The sequence below is a fragment of the Dicentrarchus labrax genome, unplaced genomic scaffold, assembly GCF_905237075.1.
Source record: "Dicentrarchus labrax unplaced genomic scaffold, dlabrax2021, whole genome shotgun sequence".
Classification (NCBI taxonomy): Eukaryota; Metazoa; Chordata; class Actinopteri; family Moronidae; genus Dicentrarchus; species Dicentrarchus labrax.
Window position 1 is genome coordinate 13,097,746 of NW_026136714.1, and position 10,855 is coordinate 13,108,600.

The 10,855-nt window shown below is 39.3% G+C and overlaps 1 protein-coding gene across 1 annotated transcript in view; it reads right to left on the reverse strand.

Moving 5' to 3' along the window:
• Positions 1–10,855, reverse strand: part of fbxl17 (F-box and leucine-rich repeat protein 17) — a 209,808-nt gene that overhangs the window by 49,648 nt on the left and 149,305 nt on the right. The window lies entirely within an intron of this gene.

Consider the following 10,855-nt stretch of genomic DNA (forward strand, 5'->3'; position numbering starts at 1 on the left):
TGGCCTTGAAAGAAGAATGGCAAATGATTGGATCTACATAGCCCCTTTGTGCCCTCTACATTGCACAAACTTGTGGATGAAGGTTTTAGAAAAATCCACTTATCGTTATGTTTAATGTCAAAGTATTGCGGAACTTACTTAACGTCAAACTTACCCTAAACCTATTACTCGTGCTTGACTTAGTTATATCCCACATTTTGCCCATGAACAGCCTTTAGAGAATACCCCTGAACTTTTAAGGGTTTTCCCTGTGGACAGTGATCAGCGGAGACAGCAATAGTGGTGGTGATAAGTGCAATATAAGGAAGAATGCCCCCGGCCCGGAAGAAAGTAAGGCGCTCCGCAGAATGCTATGCCCTTTCTCTTCAGCAAGAAAGACCAGAGTACAGCAGAAGAAATAAATACAGAGTGAAAACACACCCAGCAGCCACACACAGGCAGCATAACAGCATTAGAAATATTCAAAAAGGTACAAGTTTGAAATCACCCAATGAGATGAGATGTTTAAGTTTTAAAATGTATTGTAATTCACTCCATTCAAGCTAATCACATGCCATTTTAATCTTAATTCTAAGGGGGTTGGTGATGCTTTAGATAGAGGACATTTTTAATCCTATTTTAGTGGCACTGGGGATGTCTTATTAAGACATCTACGGTAGGCCTGTACTATCCACAAATGTAAGATGTTTTTTGAAATTGTGTTAAAAGGTTTTACAGTGGATGTTTTTCCAATAGAACCAGGATGTTCTGTGTGTGTGTGTGTGTGTGAGGTACCTGTTTATCTTAAAATAAGGCAGCTGGTCTCAGCCTTTCAATAATCACTGATTCTTCCCAAAATGCTCACTACTATAATGCAAACACAGCCAAACTATTCACTCAATGGATCGATCTGAAGGTATTGATGCGTCTTGTACATATAGTTGTACCACTGTTAAACAAATATAGTCATGGCTACAACTTAAGATACAGTACTTTTAAAAGTATGAACTCACTCAATCCACTGTTTTTCAATCTGTGCAGCAAACAGTGAGAATAAGCATATAAAGCCATGCAAACACAACCAAACACACTCGAGGATGGCGCTCAGATACATGAGCAAAGCACAAACAGGCCTCCCCCAAGTGTCTCTTTCCTGCATCAGGGTGTCGGGCATATAATTGAGGGCTTACAATGCGCTCCCCTTCTGCTAAGCCTTGCTATCTATCAGGCCACACACTGTTCTCACAAACTGCCCTCCGCTGGTACATATCTGATTAGGGCTCCTCTGTAAATGAAGCTTTACAGGACACACCGATAACAGAAGGAAAGAGGATAGAGTAGGAGAGGGAAAAGGAAGATTACAATATGTAAAGAGGAGGCGAGGCGTGGACAGACTTGAGTAAAAAAAAGGAAAAAAAAAAAGAGTGCGCCCACAAGTGAGGGAGGAATGTGATACTTTGATGAGTCAGTATCACATCTATTTAGCAACCATTCGCTGACTATGTGACCCAGGGTCCAAAAGGAGCTGTTTGGCTCATCTGCCAAGTTTTGAGCCTTCCTGAACCTTTTGAGCTTCCTATTTTAGCCGGAATCTTGATCACCACTCACAAAAATGCCAACCTCTGTGATTTTTCATCCTTCTCTTCCTCCTCATGATTTCTTTTTGGTGACTAAACACAGGGAATGTATCACCACATCTTTAATAACATAACGCAGATGTTACTTACAGCAAAAACAAAGATAATGTGTAGAAAGCGCCAAATAGTAGTAAGCTGCTTTGATTTTATTCACCGACGTCACATATTCAGCCAGTACACATAAAGAACACAGTGATGTAAACCTGGCCCTTCACTGTGATCCGGCATCAATGACTTTAAGGAATGACTTCCAGTACTCATAATTGAACCAGTAATGTTTTACAGTACAGTCCCTTCAGTTTAAAATGGCCAGTCACAATATCTGAGCAGCTCCTTAATACAGATTGTTTCAAGGTAGTGTCAGCATATTGAAAGGGGCATATGCTACATCTTGAAGCAATATTTCATTCTGAAAGAACATTTCACATTTTCAATTAACTTTGAATGAATTCACATAGTTAATCATATTTTTATATCACCCCCAGGAGTTGAATTAATCTCTTTTCACCTGTTCTTTCATTCATTAACCTGGACTCTTAAGCCAGGGCTACTCAACTGGTAGCCTTAAGTCATTTCAAATAGTCCCTTTGATTTGTTTTGGGCATGTAATTGAAAACAATATTAATTTATTTTATAAAAGTGTAAGTGCCTTGAGATATTGCCCTGTCAGACTTAATAACCAATGGATTTAAGAGTTTGCTATATACAGGAAGCTACCTTTCCAACAAAACCCAGCTTAGTTTCCAGAAAAGTATTTGTGTGTTGGTGAAAGACTGAGCCGTCGTCAACATACTCTATGACAATGCTTTTTGGAGCTCAGCCTGATACAATTATTGCATGTTTATAAGGGGCTTGAAATACAACTGAAATGAAATATAACTGGCTAGATATGCTTTTAGGGTCATTAACCAAAATTGATTCACCATCATGACCTAGCCTACCAACCATGCATCACTTGTAAAATGCAGTAACTTTGTTTGGTTAATGGTTAAAAGTATCGAAAGTACACACTTCGACAAATTTCCTTTTCATAGCCTAGCCTCTGAAAATCAGTCGCCTTTATGTCGTATGGCAAATGTGTAAAAATGTAATATTGGATGTTATTTTTTTTACAAGGCCATCCAAAATAACTCTTCTTACTTCTTTTACTACAGATAGCTATGGCTTTAAGGTGGAGGCAATGACCTTACTGCAAATCAAACAATCCTACACGTTATACAAAACAGACATATGCTGAATGAAGCACATATGCTGTGTTGCAGTAAATCATGTTTGTGACAAGACAAACTCCTGCTGCCTTTTATGTTTAAAGAGCAGTGATTTAACATGCCTTTTATCATATAATCATGTACGTACACACAAAAACACACACTAAGTATAATGGCAAGGGTTGCTTTATCAGTGTCATTGATCAAATGATGAGGGGGACTAACCAGCAGCCTGTGTGACACAATGGCTTTTTGCCAGAGCTGCTGCTGAAACACATTTAGGAGTCATGAGCCAAGCCATTTAAACATGGCCGATGCGTTATGCATTATAGCCCTTCCCTGTCAGCTTAATGATGTACAGTACTTTTGTCAAACAATGGAGTAACAGCAGGAAAAGACATCATATGGACAAAGAGAGGAAAAACGGGAATGAGAGCGAAGAAGTCAAAGGAACTGACTTCAGGAGCCAATGAAAAGTGAAGAGTGAGAAAATACGATGAAAGATAATATTAGAAATCCAAATGAAAAGTGACCTTTAAGTACAAATAGATTTTGCATTTAGATACTCCAGTAACCTTCTTGTAAGCAGAGGAATCCTACAGAGATAAAGACAGGGATGTTCTCTTGGACAGCGGCCACCAAGGCGGACTAAACCATGGGAACGATGGGAGGTAAATGACAGGTCAAAGGTCAGAGCCAGCAGGAGGAAATGACATCAGCTGGAAGTATGAATAAACAGTGGGGAGACAATCATCCAGTACAAGCACTGACCTTGCAAGGGATTAGCAGTGGCATTATCTCTAAAATATACAGATGTAGAAAAATGAATGAGGGAGTGACCTTCAAACAAGAAAGTTTTTAAAGATCCCCTCCAGGAATGTATTACGACATATACAAATGCTCACAATAAAATCCTTAAAAAAAGCATCTACTCTTTTTACCTTTTTTAAATTCCACAATCTATGAATATGCAAATTATGTTCAATTCTAAAGTTTTCCTGTCTCCTACTTCACTGTAAAGTCCATTCTCAGTGTATTATTACTATTACACTTGTATAAGTTGCATACTGGACCATTTAATTTATGTTTACACACACAGCAATGCCGAGCTATTATTAAAAATATGTTATGTTACGGTCAAAGTTTTGCATATATATCACATTTACAGTTTCTCTTACTGTAAAGTGTATTTGTTTTGAGAGTAATTGTTATAACAAATTTTGACGATAAAATAATCCAGGGTCACTAAATGTGTCCCGCATGTAAAGAGAGATCTGTTTCCTAAACGCCTGTCATTATTATTTTTGATAACTAACCTAATGTATTTTCCGTTTTCACTGTGTCATAAAAAAAATGTATTCATGTTCATTTAAATAACTGTTTTGGTGTTATCCTTAGGCATGTGGTTAATATTAGGTTAGTATTCATAAGATAATATACTTATAACCTTGGTACAAAGATATTAAGAAAACAGCACAGAAAGAAAAAAACATGGGCAAAGAAGCAGTTATTTTAATTTCAAGTAGTTACATGGACAGTTCTTCAGATATGATGAGAAAAGGGTAACTGCCGGCCAAGCTTAAAAAATAAAGCATTCTTTGAGCCTCATCACTGAAGACGAAATCTCAATTGAAGAGCATGCCCTACAGCAATAATGACTGATTTAAGACTAGGTTTTAAGCTTCACAGACTCTTTTGTATTACTATGTCAGATAAAAATGAGATATCAGAAAAATACCAAAAGCCTGTTGTGATTACCAGTTGGATATTAACGTGAACTGTATTTACAAATCAAAAAGGCTGTAATCATGGTGATTTTTATATGATGTGAATATGGCATTGGACACATACGCTGGTGACATTTATAGCAGCAATACCTGGTTATCAAAACAGTCTAGGCTCATTCATTTGTACTGCTGAACTTCATCGTGTGAAGACATTTAGCCTTGGGAGACTTGGAGTAGGCCATTATCAGCTGCTTTTATTTATTTTAGATATATACTTAGTCATCTGTATTCTGCCTGGTTGTAAAACAGCTTTTTTTTTTTTGTAAATGTATAGAATGCGGCAGAAATGCTGAAAACTCAAAAATAATATAATAATATCAAACCCAAACAAAAATGTTAAGAAGACAAAAGAAGAAGAAATGAATTAAAGTAGACCAGCAGCAGCGGTCCAAAGGATGGAAAGGAAATAAAGAGCTCTCATGTACATTAAGTGGGCATCTCCCTAAAGGGCTCAGCTAAACATTATCAGAGTGAGCCAGAACTAACTATAGAACCCACAGCAGGGTGCTTTAACTATTAAACACTCCCAAATCTGGTCACCAACACACATCAACTCCTACGTAACCTACAGGACAGCTCCATTCACACCTGAGAGAGATGAGGAGGAGGAGGAGGATGGGAGTGGGACAGAGTAAGAGAGCAAGACAGTGAGGGAAGGAGGGCAGCAATGCACAAGAAAATAAAAGAGATAACCACAGAGAGAAAGAGAAGCCTGTAAGTCATTATAGCAACACTGAGCATTTTACACCTGTCCACGGGCTGTATCAGTGCTACTCGGAGGCAATGGCACAGTAGATGTGATGCTGCCTCTGGAGAAATACATGTCATATCTAGACACCTGCACACACTCGCGCACACACACACACACACACACACACAGAACTTAGAACTAATAAGAAAAATAAGAAAATGCAGTGTCTCACTTCTATAAACAAAAACCTTATAGCAAGCAATAACAGCGACATCTTCTACAACTTACACAGCTTGGTGTTATTGAGTCCCACGGGCACACTTAAAGCACGCTGTTATTGGGAACTACAGAGCTGAGATGATGGTGAGAGAGAGAGAGTGAGAAAGAGGAAGAGGAGGAGGTAGAGATAAGAGAGATAGAACAAATGGACCATTTATATCAAAGCTTCATAAACACACATGGGGCCTCTTGTTACTAAAGCTACCTCTATCGCGAACAGAAACATTATCGCCATCCAGCAGCTCATAGATACGCGATTACATCCTTTGGCACTATGCACGCACACACACATACACATACACTTTCGTTCACAGGGACACATATCTGTTTACACAGAGACAAAAATCCATTTACATATAAATCTGTATATAAACACATACACCCAAGTCATTTCAATCCTTCTTCTCAGTAGACTTAAGCCTAAAATAGCAGAGGTTTACTTGTCTTTTTTCCCAAAAGTTACAGCAAAGTATGTGTGCTGAAATTTGATAGTGTGAGTGAAGGAAGATATTAGCATGAGCTCAAAAGTGCATCTATAATACGTGTGTACTGCCTGTGTGATTGCATTTGCGCCTGTGTGTGTAAATGCAAACGGGACTTGCGTTGCTTTAATCCCAGAAGCAAGGGTGTGTGAGTGCATGTGTGTGTGTGCATGTTAGTGTATGTGTGTGTGTGTGTGTGTGTGAGAGAGAGAGTTAGTGTTTGTGTGTGACCAGTAAGATGGTAGACAGCGTAAGCCCCAGCCTTCACAGCTTAAGCCCCCCTCACTTTTCTCCCCCATAAGGCAAACAGTGGATAGACCGCAGGGCTTAGCTGGAGAAAGAGGAGGAGAGGACAATATATGGAAACTAATTCAATTTCAGCCTCTTTGCGCTGGTCCCCAATCTGCAAATACCACCACAGGCTGATGTAAGGAAATGGAAATCTCGACTTATAGACTCAACTACACACTACGAAGAATCTGCAGATTGGAACCCTATGGAAGTGTACTTATGCACTTGAGCAGGGGTCGTCCAGTTAAATGCCTTTCCTCTGTGGAGGTTAAAGTCTAGCCTCTTGAGCTGTTTCTGCTCCCTCCTTACCCGTCACCCTCTCAATTTTCCTGTAAATCGTCTAATGAACTTTCCAAACTTGCAAATGGTGGGAAAATGGTCATCCTTCTTATTCTCTACACAATAAGGCTGCTTTTCAGTTTCCATGGTGAAAGCCAAAGGCAAACAATTTTTTCTGATAGAAACATTATTTTTGTTTTTAATAAAAGATATTTGTTGGCATTTTACGCTTTATTAGACAGTGACAGCTGGAGAGATGGAAAAGAAAGGCAGGCGAGAGAGAGAGGGGAGCAAATGGCCCGGGTTGGAATTGAACCCTGGCTACTAAAGTAAGGACTCAGCCTTGATACATGGGGCACGTATTCCACCAGGTAAGCTACTGAGACGGCCTGATAGAAACATACTATATTTACTTTTATGGTTCTACTTGTTGCATTTTTAAACACAGTAGTTTAAAGAAAAGATCAATTATAGCACCAATTTGCAAAAAACGAGATGTGTGTTTTATGTATTCTATGTCTCGTTACTTGCATTTAGTTTATAGGAGATATGACCATTAGTCAATTGATTGGCAACTATTTAGAAAACCAATTATTGTTTCATTTGTGTGATAAGCAAACATGCCAAATTCTTTGGATTCAATTCAACATCATGAAGACATTACCTGGGGAAATTGTGGAGTGCTTTTTCTACTTTTTTTTTTTACATTTCAGACTAATTAACGTCTAATTAATTAACGATTAATCGATAAATCAAGAAAATGACTAAATTAAGGTACGGTAAATTAATTGATGATTACTTTCATTTTCAGGTGCAGCCCTTGAAAATACATAGCAAATATTAGCAGGCTGTCTTTCAGCATCCAGGTGGTCTTGCAGTAGCACTGAAGTCCAGCTCCGAGCTTGGTGTAATGCGGGTTGTTTTCCCAGCGGCTCAAGCACTCTCATTGATTTGCAGAGATAATAACCCACTTTATGAGTCTTTGCCCTCACCATGTCCAGTAGCACTCTGCAACATATGTTACCCTCTCCCTCTCTCCTTCCCACCATCGCTCCTACCCCTCAAGGAGAAAACGCACAGCTTATGAATTTTCTTAGTAGGTGCTATTTCTGTGTACCTCTGCTTCATTGGTTTTTAGGGTCTTGGCGTGATATGGAAAAGGGTCGTGGCAGTTGGCCTGTTGACTTGACTTCCTCCAGTTCCATTGTTTTATGCCTAATGGAACTGATGCCAGGAGGATCGCGCCTGGGTAGTTTTCCTGTCAAGTTGTGTTGTGATGGTTACACTCTTCAACATTTAAGTCAGCAGTTGAATAAAAAACTGTTTAACTCTCCAAGACCAAGGAACACAAAGATTTAAACCAGTAATATGCTGATGTTCACTGACCACTGAGCAATAGTACATATTTTGCCCAGTGGTCAACAATGCTTCTACATAGTATAGAATAATCAATTTATTAATACATTTTATAATTGAAATTTCTATGACCTTTCTTTCAACATTCTTATAGTTTTACCAAGGTATTTAAAAAGGTATAGAAACACTATCGTATACTAGTGCCCATGGATATTAATAGACCTACCCATACCAAACTGCAAACTAAGAAACCATGTATCGATACAAATACAAACACACTCACAGTGGTGATTCAGACAGACCAACATTGTCTACTGACTTGCTCCCCTTTGCAGCCGACATAAATCTACCATACTGCTCTGTGCATTTTAATCGACCGCTTTAAGAGTTTCATTATTTACCTACTGAATGCCAGACAGAGAGGAGCAAACAAGCTATTACACTATCTAAGTTTACATCACATTATGTTTCACAGCACTTAGACTGTAGGTGGTGAATAACTGCTTAGTAAACAAACAAGATGGAGGGAAAACACACAAGAGCTCAAAGAGAACTAAAGACGTGTAAGAAGAAGAAAAAGACAGAAAGAGATTGAAGTCGATGTTTGAGAACACCCAGTGCAAGTTACAGCTTTTTACATCGTTATCATATCACCATGAGGTTTGATCATGCCAGGTGCAAACACAATAACTTCATTTTATCTCATTTAACTCCTTCTCACTTTTCTTTATTGCAATGATTCCAATATGGGGCGACGTTTAAAAAAAAAAGGCACCACACCATGCCACCGTGGCCTGCAAGAATGGATATCGTGCTGAAGGGTCTGACATGTGCATCAATCCTACAAATAGTGCAGAATAATAAAATGTGAATACTGGCTTAAGGGTGAAAGCTATAGCACAGTAACTCTTGAGCTTTGAGTGCACCCTAATGACCTCATCATAGTGCATATGGGAGCATAACAATCACGTCATTGTCACTAAGATAGTAACTGTGCCGTTTCAGCTGCTTTTACGCTAAGTAACCTCACCTTGTAAAAAGCACCATGATACTGTGGGGAGTGAGTGTGTATCCAAATGTACCCAGTGGCAAGGGAAACCTGTTAAAGTACACAAAAGCTCACACAAAGGCGTGTAAACAAGCAAAGAGTCACAGAAGTACACACACATCAGTAAAGACGCACACATGCAGCCATACTTCATTCTTGAGGTTTTGCTCAAGGGGAGGGGCAGGGAAGCCCCATCTATCAACGTTCAGTACATTTAGAGTAAAGCGCCTCAGATGAAAGCGAGAGCTGAAAGATGAATGGAAAGAGGGATGAGAGGGGAAAAGAGAGGAGAAAAGGGTTTGGTGTTGAAACAGGGTTCATAGCAGGAGGGAAAAAATAGAAAATGTGGATGCACGTTAACTATATGAGAGCTATGGAGGGGGTGATCAAATAAGAAAATAAGACAATAAAAATTGAATGACAAGAATAATCTCACAAGCTGACACATGGGTAAATACAGATGGACATAACAATGGAATGCACAATCTGAGAAGCTCAGTCCTTCTTATACAACAACACAACACAATCAGGATCAGTCTGGAAGATGGGCTGTCATTGTCAAGATTTCTTATTAGGTGAAATATAGTTACAAAGTATGCCGAGGTGCTTGTTCAGAAAGTTTGTTTCCCTCTTTTAATTTCCATGTTCCCATTAATTATATCTTTCATATTCCACAGCACAGAACCACAGGAGTCATCTGGATGATTTAAGTATACTATAGGATTACATTATGGCCATTAGTTTGATTATTTCAGTAAATTTGGTATGGCAGATGGCTCTATATACTACAATATCCAGGAGCCTCAGCTATCATTGCGAGTCCGGGCTGTAGAAAATTCAAAATGCTTCACGGAACCTAAATGTAAACTTATTTATTTTGCTGAATGTCTCATCAGGTTTCTACAAAGTTTAGGATAGCTTGAATTCCACTTGCCATTTGCATCCTCCACAACAGAATCTGTTGTTTGTTTCTAGTTTGTACTGATGATTCAGCCAGGAGAATTGCATGTCTATATAAGACTTGGAAGTGTTAAAAAATGTCACCTAACATTGTCTAAATCTAAAAATGTCAGTCTTGAAGCCTGAAATAATCCCACTTTGCAACTACAACAGCTCTACCTGAAGTCCTTTAAAAGCAGACCAATGCTGCTCCTTTTCTTCCCTCTCACTCATACACATTCTCCCTCAGGTGTCTCACTCGATCTTGTATTCGCACAGATGTACACAGGAGGCCATGACTGACGGGATCGTGGGGAGGCGTGTGGGTGAAAAGAGGAGAATTACCATATGTAAAGAACGGAGGTGCCAAGGTCTCTTTTTGTCTCTGGATAAAGCAGGTGAGCTACAAGGGACAAGATAAGCGCAGCTAGATGTACACAGCGCCAGTGCAGGCACACAAATGTATGCATGTGAATGCAAGAACAAAAGACGCACACAATGAGTGCGAGGGTAAGGAGACTAGATGGTATCATTGACTATCCAGGTGTGTTAGAGATACAGTATGGGCCAGTGCATGTATATGGGTCAGTCCATGAGGATGACAGTGGTGGTGTAGAGATCTGATTAGAGATCTGGGAGCGAGGCTGAGTAGGGTTTCTCATCAGGATCAGCTTTCAAACCAACGTTATAGTGGCACTTTTATTTCTGCTAGGGAGGTGGGCGCACTGAGACCATGCTATCTGTATGCCCATGGGAATAAGGAACTTTTATTTTGTTTTACCATATGTGAATAGTTAAAGAAAGGGCAAAGTGTGGTCACGTTATAGATGCATTCACATCATGTATGCATTCACCTGCACCTATTGGTATGGTCTGTGT